The 12,012-nt window shown below is 40.7% G+C and overlaps 1 protein-coding gene across 1 annotated transcript in view; it reads right to left on the bottom strand.

Moving 5' to 3' along the window:
- The window catches only part of DISC1 (DISC1 scaffold protein), a 211,701-nt gene that overhangs the window by 193,155 nt on the left and 6,534 nt on the right, over positions 1–12,012 (bottom strand). The gene's annotated exons all lie outside the window — the stretch shown is intronic.

The raw sequence follows: 12,012 nt of genomic DNA, 5'->3' as shown, positions 1-12,012 counted from the left end.
ATAGCACAACTTTGTGCTTCTTTATTCTCAATTTGCTTAGCTAAAGCACAAACCTTAGGTCTCTCCAATCCAGAATGATTTGCAGACTTTAAAGCACATCTACACTAGGACTGAATTTGCATCAGAGATGAAATCATACTCAAATAAGTTTTGTGCATAATCTGTTACTGCTCATGTCTAATTTCTTGCATTCATATCCATGTTTTATTAGTACGAGTAAGTGACTAAGATTCTGCTTCCAGAAGAGATGTGATTCTGTAACACTCCATGGCTGCAGATGTCAGTCTGATGAGATGTAGTCATTTAGATTTACTGTACTACCTATTGTCCAAGATATAAAGTTTTGTATGCAGAGCCATCAGTCCTGGAAAACTAATGCCACCAAATGCTTGGTAACGTTACTGCATTATTAATATCATTAAGAAAGGGCCTCTGCTCAATATCTCAGTTTCCTCAGTCAACATAGATGGAGATACATTTGCTGAATAGAAAAAATCAAGATGATAAATACAACAAACATTAAAAGCAGGCGATCAGAACGTAGTATCTTTTGTTTTCTGTACATTTCTATTTAAAAAGTTATGAGTGAAAGATTCTGTAGTTACTACTTTCAGTTTCTTATGGATTTATTACTAGTCTGTCCTGCACATAACTGATGGGAATACAAGCTCTGCACCATCACCCATTTTGCAAGACAAAAACATATTGACTGGACCTGTTTGCTAGAATGACCCTTCAAAGGGATCTAGTGACTAGCTGAATTATGGTCCTGATTAGCTGCCCTCTACTAACTGAAACAGAATCAATTGCTCTAGTCTTAGGTGTTAGAAATAAATATTCTCATCATCCACATAAAGCTTCTTCAAAAGCCCAAGTTTCAGATACTCTTTTTACATGCAATATTTTTAATATTCATCTCTAATCACATCTTTTCCTCACTTTTTACATTGACGGATGCGCACATCATCTAAACTCCTCAGCAGCTCCTAACATGGGTCTCATACACACCTCACAACAATGAGATCCTACACAAAAATTTAAGCATTAGACCCAAAACATCCCAGGAGACTTTTCCCAACATTCATTACACTCCAAATAACCTTCAACAAAAGCAATTTATACATTTTCCGCATACTAGAATTGTGGCACATCTCACCACGGGACTGAATTTAAGCTTCTGTATTCTGCTCCCTATCACCATAAATTAGAATACCCCAGCTGTCTCTTACATTCTCTTTTGTCAGAGGAAAAAGCATCACAGAAATAAAAAAGGTCACAGAGTCCATCAGCCTGTCTACTATAAAAAGACAGTGAAATGCTGTACTGGGAGTAATTTAATAGAAATCTTAACAAATAGGAACTGCTCTTGGAGTAAGGGAATAAAAACTGAACAAAATGTTCTTTAGCATTTAATTCTTTTAGTTTATGTACAAAATAATAGCCTAAATTTGCCTTCAGCTGAAGGAACTGGTCATGCAGAAAAAAAAAAGTCATTCTAAGGCTGGATATACTTTATCAACATTTACAAAGGTGAGTATGAGGCCTCATCTGTAAAAATGGTAAAGGTTCTTTGGTTTAATTAAAATCAGTTTAAAATTGATCTCACTAAATCACTATGAATTTACAAAGCAGACAGACAATCACAGCTCTCTTTGAACAACAAATTTAAACTAAGCTAATATAAGTAAGGTTTAAATTGGCCAAAGTGTTTGAAGTAAGGTTTAAATTGCACCAAGTGAACTGGATGCAGTTCTAAAAATTATTGGAGCCAAAGTGGTACAATTCCAGCATCCTGAACTACTCCACACAAAACCCAAGCACCTCAGCGCTGTTCCCAATGTCTGCAGGTAACCCTCTAGGTAGATTTGCCATTTAGCTCCCTGATGGATTCCAAGTCTGCCTCCTCAACAAGTCCAGCAGCAGAAATCCCTCACCTGGCTACCAGAGCAGGACCACTGCCTGAATCAAGACAGTCAAGACTATAGTCCAAGCCACAAGCCATTCAAAGGATGCTGCAAGAAGAGGGCTTCAGGTCCTTAGCCCCAGTGTAGCTGCACTTGAGCGCAAGGCAGAGGAGTGGATGGACACAGAGCTGGCACCAACACCTCAACACAAACACACTTTCCCCAAAATATAAGGGAAGAAAGAGGCAGCTGCAGCCTGATCACTAGCTCCAAGCAGAGAACAGTCACAGTGCCCTCAATCATCACAAAATCCAGCCAGGATGTTACTACAGCTTGGGGTAAAATGTCTGCACATTGTTTACCCTTCTGCCATGGTCCATTCTCTGAAGATTAGAATCATTTCAGTTACCATCACGTATCTGAAATTCAGTCACGAATACTTCGTTTTTCTGCATAGTCTTCCAATCATAGATTGCTTAGTCTGCACATCAGATAGAGAAACTACACTGAATCAATTCTACTATCTTGTTAAAAAAAAAAAGACAAGCCTTAATTTTTTCCCCAAGCAATTTCTGTAGTACGGCTTGGAATCATAGAATCATTTTGGTTGGAAAAAAGCTTTAACATCATCAAGTCCAACCACTCATCTAACACTACCAAGCCCAACACTAAACCATGTCCCTCGGTACCTCAGCTATGCATCTTTTTAATATCTCCAGGGATGGGGGCTCCACCATCTCCCTGGGCAGCTTGTTCCAGTTCTTAACAACCTTCCCAGTGAAAAAGTTCCTTCTAATGTCCAATCTAAACCTCCTCTCATACAACTTGAGGCCATTTCTTCTTGTCTTATCGCTTGTTACATGGGAGAAGAGACCAACTCCCACCTTGAGTTGTAGAGAGTGATCATGTCTCCCTTCAGCCTCCTCTTCTGCAATCTAAACACTCCCAGTTCCCTCAGCCTTGTACTCCAGATTCTTCACCAGCTTTGCTGCCCGTCTTTCAACACACTCCAGCACCTCAGTGTCTCTTGAAGTGAGGAGCCACAACTGAACACAGTACTCAAGGTGTGGCCTCATCAGCACTGAGTACAGGTGGACAATCACTGCCCTGGTCCTGCTGGCCACACTATTTCTGATACAAGCCAGGCTGTCATTGGCCCTCTTGGCCACACTACTGGCTCATGTTCAGCCACTGTAGATTAACATCCCCAGGTCTTTTTCTGCCAGACAGTTTTCCAGTCACTCTGCCCCAAGCCTGTAGCGTTGCCTGGGATTGTTGCGGCTCAAGTGCAGGATCCGGCACTTGGCCTTGTTAAACCTCATACAGTCGGTCTCAAAACTCTACCCTGTTGAGGTTTTTCTGAAAAGCTTTCTTCCCCTCAAGCATATAAACAGCTACATTAAAACACAAAGCAATATAAAAATATGTATTATTTTCAGAGACACACAAATGTTTAACCTATCATCAACAAAAACGAACCACTCTCAAGGATTACTCAATCTGACCAGACAACAACCACCAGTGTTCAGTTCATGTCATAAAAGTACATTTAAATGTTGTAGGTTCCTAATCAGTTATATTTTGACTCATTTTCTGAATTCCAAAGATAACACTAAATATTCAGGATAAGATGGCACTGATGTCAAAGCCTATGTTAAACCAAACTAGCATCATCTCTTTGCAGAAGTAAGCTTTGAAAGAAATTTACTTTTAAATAAAGATTTTTATAACTTTTAAAATGCAAAGGTCTCAGCTTTTTCATCTTACTTATTAAATCTTTACTGTACTTTGATTTAGCCAGGATTTTATAAAGTGTGTCTATGGAAGATCAGTGTTACATTATATTTGATACCAATAATTTCCTCACCAACAGTTCCTGTGATTTCTAAGGTCACAGGCTGAGTTCAGTTATTCAGCTGTTAAATTTCCAAGACATGACGTATAAAGTATTCTCTGAAGTCATTACATGCATGTTATTTTCTATTCTTCTTTAAAAAAAAAAAAAAAGAAAAAAAGAGTTGTGCATTTTAAAAGTCAGAGTGGTCTTCCTCAGCCAGCATTGAAATAATCCTATTTTTATTGACATACTCCCACAGTGCACATGTCATTGAGTTGTTATGTTTGAGCCACTTAACACCTCCCTGTGACACATTTTAAGCCAATTGATGAAACTGTGGCACCGCTCTCTAAAGTAAGAACAGAAATATGCCTTTCTGATCTCCTCAAATTTAAAAATATAATAAGTGTCCTGCATGGGAGAACATGCAGTTGCATTGTGAAGGCCTATTTGGTAACTAATCGATGCCCTACAGCTGGCAACCTGAGATCCAAGGTTTGGCTATTATAGAAAATTGCATTCCTCCAAGTTGAATGAAAGTTACCCCACACAACTTTTCCAGTGTTACAAGGAAACTCATTTTGTTGGCTGCAAAAGCAAGTGGCTAAATTCACTCTAGAACAGCCAGGTGACTCTGTGCTGTCTCAATAAAGCAGAACTATTTACACAGTATGATACTGTAAAAAAAAAAAAAGTATATATTACTGCTCCTTTCATTTTTGTTTTTGTGCAGTCAGCTACTACAGAAGCCCCAAGACAAAAAAAGCCAGGTAAGCCCAAGACCTTTGTGATATATTTCAGCATAACCCTGTTACAGACACTTCTCGGACATCTCATTTTCTGGCTGTTGCTAGATCTCACATTCAAAATTTATCTCTGGTTGATGAGCCCCAAGCCAATGAGTCTCCAAACCTCTTTATACAGGTCACTCATACATTTCACCCAAACCATTACTATCAGCCTAGGCTAACTGGAACTGCCAAACTCATATATTCAGCTGCCTAAGGTAAGTGACCTTTCAGGCTCCCTGGTCATCACTTACCCTAGACTCAGATCTGCAATCCATCCCATGGATCCCTCTGAAGGACAATGAAACATCCTGGGGGAGAAAAACCAGGACTTGGAAAACAAGCCAGTACCAGCACTAGGTGTCTTCAGCACACTCAATAACAGAAGACACTTAACTTCCCCACAAACATCCATCCCAACTTGTTTTCAATCTATGAATATAAATATTTTTAATTAGTAGTTAAATAACTGAGACAAATACATCCACTTTCCAAAGAGGCAGAAGGATACACAAGTTACAAGCCTACAAAGAACATTCACAAGAGAGGCAAAATTTATTTCAGGAGTTTGGGATTTTTAAAGTTTGTTGGTTTTCTTCCTGGGGGAAAGATCTTTTGTTCCCAGTTTCAGTCCAAAAGTCTGTAGAGGCAGTCCATGTAACTGTCTCAAGTGAAGAGAATGCTCTGGTTCTTTAAGTCAAGATCTGAAAACAGCTTTACATATTACACAGAAATAGGGGAGAGATTTCGCATAGAAACTGTGAAGTTTGGTTGGATCCTAAATTCATTTGCAAATAACACTTAATGGGTTCGCAGATATACCCCATAAAAGTATTTCACCAAACATGCATATAACTATGAAATTAGTACACAGCAGTCCTTTTCAAAAATGGTCTATTTAACACACCACACTTCTCTTTCATCACTCTGTCTACAGAGTGACAGCGTGGATTCCCACTACTTCTGCTCAGTCAGATCATCTACAGCAAGGGTTTAATATAAAACTCATCAGTGGGGGGGGAGGTGGATGGAGGAATAAAAAGAGAGTGAAGTGTGAGAGCACATTGACAGCAGTCAATTTCTAATTCAAGCACAGTTTGAGTGCTCCAGCTTGGAGATTTGAATTTTTAATTTCACCAAGAGAGTGGGTTCCAAATTAAGCATCTGATGCACAGTCAGTCTGAAACCAGAATTGAGTTTACTGAAATAGAAAGTAATTTTCTCTTAACAGTTCAGTAGTGATCACATATAATGAAAATAAAACAATGTGGCAGCTCCTATATTGCCAAGGGTGAGGAGTCAGAATGCTTTTAGCTTTATAATTTAATAGTAAAGTCCCAGGACAAATGCTCCTCCTTTGCCTACTGAAGGAATTTTACCTTACAGCCCCAGTCAGGTTGTCAGGACACAATGTCAGTGCTGTCTAGAAAACAATGGAGAGAGAATGCAGCTCCAGACATGAGGAAAGCTGAGCAGTAACTTCCCACAGAAAGCATGGCACTTCAGGATACAACTTAAATACAAGCTACTGCAAGAGCCAGGCATGTACACAGACTGCAGTTACAGCAACGCGTGGGGTAAGGAGTTGCACCTGCAGCATGGAGGCTGGCAGGTAAGCAGAGCTCATCCCTCAACCTGCTCTGCCAGAAAGGAAGTCTCGGGGCTTTGCACAAACCCTTGCAACTCTTGATGCTCCCACAAACTCTCTGTACTGGGGCATTCTCTGATCTTTGACACAGGGACTGTGTGGATTGTGCTTTTGCTGGCTGACAACAAATTGCCACTCTGAGTGGTGAGAGGAAGATCCTCAGCTGAACCCATGAGACACAGGCTGCAGTGCTGCTTTCCTACCCTCAACAGCTACACAGTTAATGCACATCCTTGCTAGAAGTCAGCAGATTACTCAGCATCATCAGTCTGTAGATGTTACAGTCTTTGAGGAGGCATCTCTTGTGCTCCAGCAAGCCAAGGGCAGTTCACTTAGACATCTACACTGGTAAGCAAGAAAGATGAACATGGTAGCCCTTTTGAAGTCTTCCGTGAGACCACAACTCAACCTTCACAACCCTTACCCAAGGCTGTAGGCAGAAAAAAACCCAGAAATTGGAAGCTTCTTTTATTTGACTTGAGAATACTGAAGTGAACACATCAGCCATACCCTTTTCCACCAGCACAGAGGAGAAAAGTATGTGGTTCAGGTGAATCTTATGAACAAGGTATGGAAGACGTACTATAGCAGATATTGCTGAAACTGTGGCAGAATACTAACCACGGGTTAGGACATTTCTAGCAGAAATCACAGCTCCTTCTAAATAAAGTGAGATACAAGTCACTCTGCCTAAAGCAAGTTAGGTATCTAACAAAACAAATAAAAAGAAAACCCGAACCACAACAACAAACTCTTAACATTCCAGGAAAAAAAAAAAATAGTTTATCTCTAGAGGGTAACTGCATTAAATTACAGAATTTAGCAGATGTGCTAGCACAGAGAAAGAATAGCAATTCATACAGAGGGTGAGAAGAGCTCAAGGGCTGGAGCATGCTCAAAGAAGGTGTCCACCAGCGCTACACAGCCAGCAGTCCATACCTGCCCAGGTAAGAGCCCTAGCATTAGAGGCCAATAGTGCTATTTCCACACTGCTTCTGGCCCAGAACGACAACGCACATGAGATCTGAGTGCCTGGCTACTCAGCTCTAAGGCAGGAGCTGAGAGTTATCCCATGCACCTTGCACCATGAACAGAGACTCAACAGGACCAAAGCTCAGTCTTCACACAGTCATGCCAAGGCTTTTAGCAGACAAAGATCAGAGGATACAGTCAAGCAGCAGCCAGAACACAGGCTTGCTGCAGATACACAATTATTTTAGTCAACAACTTATTATCACAATAACAAGTCAAGCACTTGTTAAGCACTTGTTAATCACCTAGTAATAGTTCAATCAATTAGCTAAGCACTTGCAAATAACTCAAACACCTATTGATTAAGCAAGTATTCATTTGAATCACATAAGGATCAAACTGCAAGAGTTACATACCACACCTGATAGGGACCTGTTACCTTAGCTAAGAGACCCTGGTGAATGTATTTGTTCCATTACCTTGGCTATTACCTTAGTTGTTACTAAAACAATGAGACTGATATCTTTTTTTGACCAATCACTGTCATTTTGGAAATTTTGTGTTGGTTGGGAACCAATCGAGGTGAAGAAGCACGTATGGAGGAGCTATCCCTTTTGCCTACCAGGACATCACCAAGTTGTCAGGGCTCCTGTTACCTCTTTCACAGGCACACATAATTTGTATGAGCATCTAAACCAAACCCCACTATAAAGGGTGTACTGTGTCCATTTGAGATCATCCCAAAGAAAACACTCTTGTTAGAGGTCCTTTCCAGTGTCTGCAGATCACTGCTATTCACGTCTAAGAAATCGGGACAATTACCTGCCATAATTTACTGTAACAAGTCTCTCTGGACTAACATATTTTAGCTAATATTACAGGTTATGCTTATTAACATATGCCTACGATGCTCAGATTTTTGCCAGAGGGATTTTTAACTTATTTCTGTCACACACTATTTGTAATTCACTTAAGTATTCCTACCTAAATACAAGGCTATAGGATCTGCCACCCTTCGTTGAACCTCACCTGCCTGCTTACTACCCAAGTAAATTAAAGCACAGTATTAATCTTCAAAGAAATTGTACCCTTACATGACAGAGCTTGTAGTTGTTCGAGTGCCAAGGACTTTGTGTGATAATTGTAATGAAACAAAGACTTAAGCAAAATACTCTGAATTTAAAAAATAATGAGAAGTAAATGCAAAAAACAGACTGACCTTTCAAAAATACTCTCTTCATTGAAAGAAGATTGTCTTGAATAAGCCAGTATTCTGGATTCAGCTTTGTATTTTAAATGGATTTTTTAAAAAGGTGCAGAGTGTACCATATGGTATTAAAACACATACACCTGAAAAGATCTGCTTCCGTAACAAAAAACCTGGCAAAGGAAAACTTTCGAGTGTCATTCAAATTGTGTTCCAGAATAAAGACAGACCATTAACTTGTTACTTCCCATATTTCTTCCCCTGCTTCTTTCAGGCTTACACACAGTACTCTTGATAAGTAGTATTATTAAAAGTAACGGACAGAAGTGCTGCCGCTTCCTTCCAAGGAAAGCAACATGTTTTTGGAGAGATTTGATCTCATCAGTTCTCAGGTACAGCAGCAATCTGATGCATTAGATTGTGGTTAAAGCAGACTGTGTGAGAAGCTATACAACTCACCTGAGTCCCAAAGCATGTCCACGACAGAACTCCTGAAAGGCAGCAAGGAAAATACGCATTTTCACTTTGTACTTTTAGAACGACTGTTTTCATTGAAAAGAGATTTTAAAAGCAGTATTTAGATGTAATTTTATCTTCATAATCTCAAAACACTATCAAACCTTGGAGTCGGAATATCCCTGAGGTAGATCCTGCGGTAAAGCTATTCCATGTGGGATTCTGTACAGTGAAGTTTCATCTGAAACTTCATGTTTAATTTACATTTGCTCCAGAACTTTGAAGAAAATACAAATATTATATTTAGATGACTGCTTAACTTACCTCTAATATGACTTGCACCTGCCTACATTTTTGTGCTCCAAATCTGAACAAGTTTATGCTACTCCACAGACCTCATAAAGGAAAGTATATTTATAAAACATGCATGTCAAGTAGGTCCACTAGGATAGTCCACAGACAGAGGTTTTTCATTGACGGGCTCCTATAATTCCCCAGCAAAACAGTGCTGCCTTTAAGACTGAAGCCTTCTAAATCATCTCCTGCCTAGGTGGAAAAGGAAAATTCACAGTATTTGAAGGGACTTGCAAAAGCTTCACAGCTTAAAAAAAGCATCCTATCCTTCCAGCCCTCAGTAAGAAATTCTTGCATGAATAGCCTTGCAATAACAGAGAGGTGCCAACAAAACTGAGGGAGATACTGAGAAGACACGTGGATTTTCATTTCTATACAATGTCATACAAATGTCAGAGTGCTTTACTGAACAAAAACATATGAAGTGTCTTAAATTACATTAACATCTTAGTCAGAAGCCAGGACTCTTCTGCCTCAGAAAACCAGGAAGGCAGAACCAATGACATCTTTAAGGCTAGAATGCCCTCTTTGGGTTTAAAGACATATTTGCAGCAACAATAAATTTCAGCAAACACAATGCTATTTTATGCTACAGGAAGGAAAGTAAATCAAGAATGCCAAGTGTGCTACTCTAAAACTTTAAAAGATGCAACAACATTCCCAAGATGCTACATAAAAATAGTGAGGATAACAGCAACCTATACACAGCAGTGTACAGGAGCAGGACAAGAAAAAGATAGGTCTAACTTAAAACAAGAGGTTCAGGCCAGACACAAAGGAAAAATCTTTTCACAACAAGGGCAGCCAAGCAGTGGAGCATGCTGGCCAGAGAGATTGTGCAGTCCTTGAAGATTTTCAAGACCCAAGAGGATAAAGCCCTGAGCAAACTGACACATTAGCTCTGCTTTGAGGAGGGAGTTGGACCAGAGACCTCCTGACGTGCCCTCCAACTTGAACTATCCTATCACGCATTTAAAGCTTACAGGTATATCTCAAGATTTGCAGCATCCCATTAGTTACCTATGCACACCAAAAAAGGTCAACAGTTACATCTCTGAAGATGCATCCAGCCTTGCAAGAAAGCAGTGTATCTGACATTCATGGATTTGTATGGAGCTGCTCCTGGTAACAGGGAATGGGCTGTAATGAGTAAGTTTTTTCTAAGCTTCCTCCAGCTCTAAGTCAAACCCATCTCTACGGCTGAGCCAACTGGGAACTTCTGCCATCACTTTTTTAGAAAAAGCCAGAGGCCTTTTCTGAGAGGTGGTGGAAGGAGCTGGACGAGACAGAAGCCACTGTGTGGACCCCAAGGTCAGTGATGGAAGAGAGGAGGAGGTGTGCTAGACCAGAGACCTCTCTGCACCCAGTGGTGAGATGGCAGCTGTCCCCCAGCAACCCATGGAGGGCAACAGTGGAGCTGAGATTTATTGGCAGCTCACATAGGACCTCACGGCACGAGTGACTGGACCATGACTCTAGGGGACATCAGCATTGTAGCAGAACATGTCTGGAGTTCTGCTGCTGTGGAGGAACCCACACTGGAGAAGTCTGTGAGGAGCTGCAGCCCCAGGGAAGGACTCACATCGGAAAGGTTCATTAAGGACTGTATCCCATGGGAAGGACCCTGTGTTGGAGCAGGAGAAGAATGTGAAGAGTCCTCCTCCTCTGAGGAGAAAGAAGCAGCAGAGACCATCTGTGAGGAACTGACCACAACCGCCATTCCCTGCCCTCCCTGTACCACTGAGGGGGAGGAGGTGGAGATGTTGGAAGCAGGTAGCTGAGCCCAGGAAAAGGGATGGGGTGAGGGAAGGAGATCTTGAAGTCTTGGTTGCATTTTCCTCATCATCCCGCCCTGGTTTTGCTTTCTTTTTCTAGTTAGTAGTAGATTAAACTGTTCTTATTTTCTTCCCTAAGCTGGGTAGTCGAGTCTGTTTTGCCCAGAACCACAACTGGTGAACAAGTCCTCCCTGCCCTTGTCTCAATCCACAAGACACTTGGGTATCTTTTCTCCTCCCATCTCACTGGGGCCTTGGCTATCTTATGTGAGCAAGAGTGGTGCTTTGTTGCCGGCTGGGCTTGAACCTCAATGCCAATTTAACTCCGCAAAGGAGTCATATGGAAGTTAGTAAACAATAGTTTCATCACACCCTGGAAGCAGGAAACAGCTGACTTTCTATAAAAAAGAAACAAAAGAAAAAAAGAATGGAGTTCAACATGTGAAATAAATAGGTTCCCAAGCAGCATTTAAACATCCAGCATCCACACACACGCTGGGAAATCACAAGCTTCAGTGATGGTCAGTGCCTTAAGCAAGACAGAAGCAGTAAGGCATAGTAACATAGGAACTCATATTGTTTCACAGCAGCAACAGAACTGTAGTAGTTAGCTGGTGATTAAATGATGCTCGTGAGCATCACTTAAATGTCACTTTGATTTACTGTAGTTATTTCATGAAATGTTTATTACTGAGGCTTTTTTTATTGGCTGTGCAAACATTGGAGAGCATTTCTCTCACAGCATTATTCAGTTTGCCATATTAAAATTTATTTTTATACCTTTTCCTAGGCTGCTTGCCAATTGGAGGACAAGGCAGAGCCATCTGCAAGACTATAATTGTTTGAAGATACTTGCCTTTCAAAAACATAATCCCTTAAATGGTGCCAAAGGTATTATATACACACCAGAAAAAAAAAAAACTAACATCACCTCTGAATAGCTGTAACAAAATCTGCCTTTCACACTAACTTCCTGGCAGAGGAAGAAGACTACCTCTGGCCAGGGAATACTGCCTCTACCCTATCCAGTCCATGAGGTCTAATTATAACAGAAGCATGGAAAAAGGCAAA

Source organism: Colius striatus, chromosome 2, assembly GCF_028858725.1.
Source record: "Colius striatus isolate bColStr4 chromosome 2, bColStr4.1.hap1, whole genome shotgun sequence".
NCBI lineage: Eukaryota > Metazoa > Chordata > Aves > Coliiformes > Coliidae > Colius > Colius striatus.
The sequence above is the reverse complement of the archived record's forward strand: the minus strand, read 5'-3'. Positions and strand labels throughout refer to the sequence as shown.